This window comes from Mus pahari, chromosome 5, assembly GCF_900095145.1.
Source record: "Mus pahari chromosome 5, PAHARI_EIJ_v1.1, whole genome shotgun sequence".
In the NCBI taxonomy this organism is placed as follows: domain Eukaryota; kingdom Metazoa; phylum Chordata; class Mammalia; order Rodentia; family Muridae; genus Mus; species Mus pahari.
Genome location: NC_034594.1, coordinates 25,247,524 through 25,252,193, shown reverse-complemented (window position 1 = coordinate 25,252,193; position 4,670 = coordinate 25,247,524).

The following is a 4,670-nucleotide window of genomic DNA, read 5'->3' as shown; positions in this document are numbered from 1 at the left end:
AAAAAAAAAAAAAAAGGAAAAAAAAAAAAAGAAAAGCCTTGGAGAGTGGTGTATTTTTGGTTTGGTATCTGTTGCAATCAGTGTTCAGATTCTGTTCATTATCCCTCACAATTGCAAATCCTACTTTTACTTTTTATCTCTTATCTATTTCTGAACTTTCATTGTTCTAAATTATGCTTTTTATTTACATGCAAGAAAATTCATCTATCTCATAATAAATAAATATAAAGGCAGATGACATTTTTCTATCAGGCACTAAATAGAATAATCTTCTGGCCCCTGAGAAGTAACAGAAGCAGGGCTCCTGAAGGGTTTGTTTCTTAGTGAATCTCTCTGGCCTGTGGCTCTCCAAACACATGCCTTGATTTATATAGCATTTAAATATACTTTGTTGAAATTTCCTTTGTTCTTGCCTAAATCTGTTTTAGAGTAAATTATTAGAAAATATATTACAATGACTAATGTGATACAACTAGCAAACATTACCCTTTTTAAGCATGATATTTTGGAGAAGGTGAAAGTGCATTTTTACATTAACATCTGTTACAAATTATCTTTGGCCACACTGTCACGATCCTGCATACACAGTGACAGAAGACATGATTAATGTCCCTGCTCCATACTGATGACATATGTCTCAGCCCATTTCTTCCAACTTCGTAAAGATCATTCTTTTTCTTTTTTGACTTCCCACATTAGCTAATTTTAATTCATTAGTTTGGCACACTGTGGTCATAAGTCATATGGAACACATTCTATACCTTAAGGATTTGTTATAAAAATCATAGGCAGGGAGTATATTTCTAGAACAGTCTCTCCAGTGGCTTAAAGCCAAATATGACCAAACTGCCCAGGAATTACTCACAGAAAACTAACTTTATTTCTTATTTCTCAAAATGTCATTTTCAACATTTCTTTTTACTAGTCAATAAGACTAAATAAAGGTATAGGTAATTACTTTTATTCAAGTAATATTTTTCTGGGTGATGTTTAATAATTGAATTTGTATTAGGGTATGCTAATATGAGAAAGTTTTCTTTTTAAAAATACCCAGAAGGAAATGTTTGAGAGTGGTAGATTATAATGTCTGATCTTGTTTTTCCCTGAAATCTAATGTTATGAAATAATGGATCTCATTAAATCTAGAGTAATTAATAATATGTAAATCATTACTCTGCTTTTATGAGTGTACCAATTTATATGAGTTATTGTCTATATGATGGTACAGAGATGTGGAAGAATATTCAAAATGTGAATTAAGGAAGAGAGAGAGGAAGTTGTTATCTGACATGTGTTATACCTCCAAACTCAATGAAAGGCTAGTAAACCATTTAGTTCTGAAAACAATTAAATAAGGCAGAGAACACTCTGTATAGGACAAAATGACAACCAACAGATTGCGAAAATATATTTACCAGTCCTACATCTGACAGAGGGTTAATATCCAATATATAGAAAGAACTCAAGAAGTTAGACTCGAGAGAACCAAATAACCTTATTAAAAATTTGAAAAGAGCTAAACAGAATTCTCAACTAAGGAAACTCAAATGGCCAACAAGCACCTAAAGAAATGTTCAGCATCCTTCTTCATCAGGAAAATGCAAATCGAAATGACCCCGAGATTCTACCTCACTTCAGTCAGAATGGCTAAGATAAAAATCTGAGGTGACAGTAGATGCTGGGGAGGATGTGGAGAAATAGGAACATTCCACCATTACTGGTTGGACTGTAAGCTGCTTTAAGAACTCTGGAAATCAGTCTGGTGGTTTCACAGAAATTTGGACATAGTACAACCTGAGGACACAGCTATACCAGTCCTGGATATATATATATCCAGAAGATGTACCAACATGTAATAAGGACACATGTTCCACTATGTTCATAGATGTCCTTAAACAGAAGAATGGATACAGAAAATGTGATACATTTGCACTATGGAATACTACTCAGCTATTGAAAAAAATGACTCCATGAAATTCACAGGCGAATGGATGGAACCTGAAAATATCATCCTGAGTGAGGCAACTCAGTCACAAAAGAACACATACAATACCCAAGGTATACTTCACAGAACATATGAAGTTCAAGAAGAAAGAAGACCAAGGTTTGGATACTTCAGTGCTTCTTAAAAGGGGAAACAAAATACTCACAGGAGCAAATAATGTGACAAAGTGTGGAGCAGAGACTGAAGGAAAGGCCATCCAGAGACTGCCACACCTGGGGAACCATCCCATATACAGTCACCAAACCCAGACACTTGCAGAAGACAAGAAGTGCTTGCTGACAGGAACCTGATATGACAAGCAGTTCTTGCTGTCTCCTGAGAGGCTCTGCCAGAGCCTGACATATACAGAAGTTGATGCTTGCAGCCAACCATTGGACTGAGTGTGTGTGTGTTTGTGGGGGGGGGGGAATGGAGGAAATGGAGAGGGATTGAAGAATCTGAGGGGTTTGCTCCCATGTGGAGAGTATCAATGTAAACTGGCCAGACCCCCTAGAGCTCTTAGGGACTGAATCAACAACCAAGGAGTAAACATGGAGGGACCAGTGGTTCTGGTGCCATATGTGACAGAGGATGGATTGCCTTGGCGACATTAGTGGGAAGAGTGGCCCTTCTACCTGAGGTTGTTTGATGCCCCAGTGTAGGGGTATGCCAAAGTGGGAAGGTGAGAGTGGGTGAATGGGTGGGGAAGCACTCTCATAGAGGCAGGGGTAAGGAGAATGGGTTGGGGATTTCTGAAGTGGAGACCTAGAAAGGGGAAAACATTTGAAATGAAAATATCAAAAAAAAAAAAAAAATGAACCTTTAACATAGTATTTGCTGTTTTCTTTACAAAGTCAGACAGTTATTGATATATTTGTTCAATTTTAATTGATTGTATATATGCTGTTGTTTGCTAGCCCTATAAAGTTATTTAACACTATGACTCTATAGAAGAATTCTAACTAAGAATGAGTTTTACAGAGTTTTTGCATTGGAAGATGAATTTGTATTCAATTTTAAAGAAGCAGTATTTTGCAAACAAAACAGAGTGGTAACAAGTAACAGAACTAAAACTGATGCAAACACCCACAGGTATTTATTGGTATTTAAAACAAATAAAAAGAAAAAACAAAAATATCTGCAAAGCACAAACAGGTATGATGTAATCTAACAAGTAATTGCTATATTTTAAAGGTGCTAATTGGTGGGGATCTTATCCTGTACACTCTTTGAGTCCTAAGAACAGGTTCAGAGAACTTATAAGCATGCATTTAAATGACCATTAATTTTACAATTGAAGTAATGGGTTGTACAAAGCTTGCAGTATTAAAATATTTCCTCAAGACTTCAAGGGAATCAAGTTTTACCCTGCTCAAAATTACCTTCCAAAAATTTGTTACCTGAACTCCACTACGAAGACAGTTATATAGTGTGCCCTAAAAAATATCTTTTTAATAAATGAATGAGTATTTAAACAGTATTTTCTTTTAAATTAATACATTTAAATTTCATCATTTGTTTTCACTAATATAAATTTATGTAGCTTTTACATAGATTATTGGGAGCAATTAAAAAGTTTTTCCAGATCTTGTGCTCCGGCTTGCTCAGGGACAAGTCTGCACTGGTGAGAATGTGCACTGCAGAAGCAACACAGCTTCTGGGACAGGCAGAAGCAACACAGCTTCTGGGACAGACCCCGTTTCAAGTTCCAGACATCTGGGCACCTTTCCTGCCAGAGGAGAGGTGTCCACCCGGGAGGGCTCTCACTGCCTGAGCAGGTGAGGGAGCCATGTTGTGCCCCCCGTGGCTCAGGGACAAGTCTGTGATGGTGAGAGTACAGACTGCAGAAGCAACACATCTTCTGGGACAGGAAGAAGTGACACAGCTTCTGGGACAGACCCCATTTCAGTGTAACTAGCACCAGAGATTACCAGATGGGGAAAGGCAAATGTGAGATTCTTACTAACAGAAACCAAGAACACTGGGCATCATCAGAACCCAGTATGCCCACCGCAACGAATCCTGGATTCCCCAATACACCCAAAAAGCAAGACTCAGATTTAAAATCGTATCTTATGAAGGTGGTAGAAAATTTTAAGAAGGGCATTAATAACTCACTTAAAGAAATACAGGAAAGAACTGCTAAACAGGTAGAGGCCCTTAAGGAATTACAGGAGAACACTGCTAAACAAGTAGAAGTCCTTAAAGAGGAAACACAAAAATCCCTTAAAGAATTACAGGGAAACACAGCCAAGCTGTTGATGGAATTAAACAAAACCATCCAAGACTTAAACAGGGAAATAGAAACAATAAAGAAAACCCAAAGTGAGACAACTCTGGAGATAGAAACCCTAGGAAAGAAAGCAGGAACCATAGATGTGAGCATCAGCAACAGAATACAAGAGATGCAAGAGAGAATATCAGGTTCATAAGATTACACAGAAAACATGGGCACAACAAACAAAGAAAATTCAAAATACAAAAAGATACTAACTCAAAACATCCAGGAAATCCAGGACACAATGAGAAGACCAAAACTACAGATAATAGGAGTAGATGAGAATGAAGATTTTCAACATAAAGGGCCAGCAAATATCTTCAACAAAGGTATAGAAGAAAACCTCCCAAACCTAAAGAAAGAGATGCCCATGAACATATAAGAAACCTACAGAACTCCAAATAGACT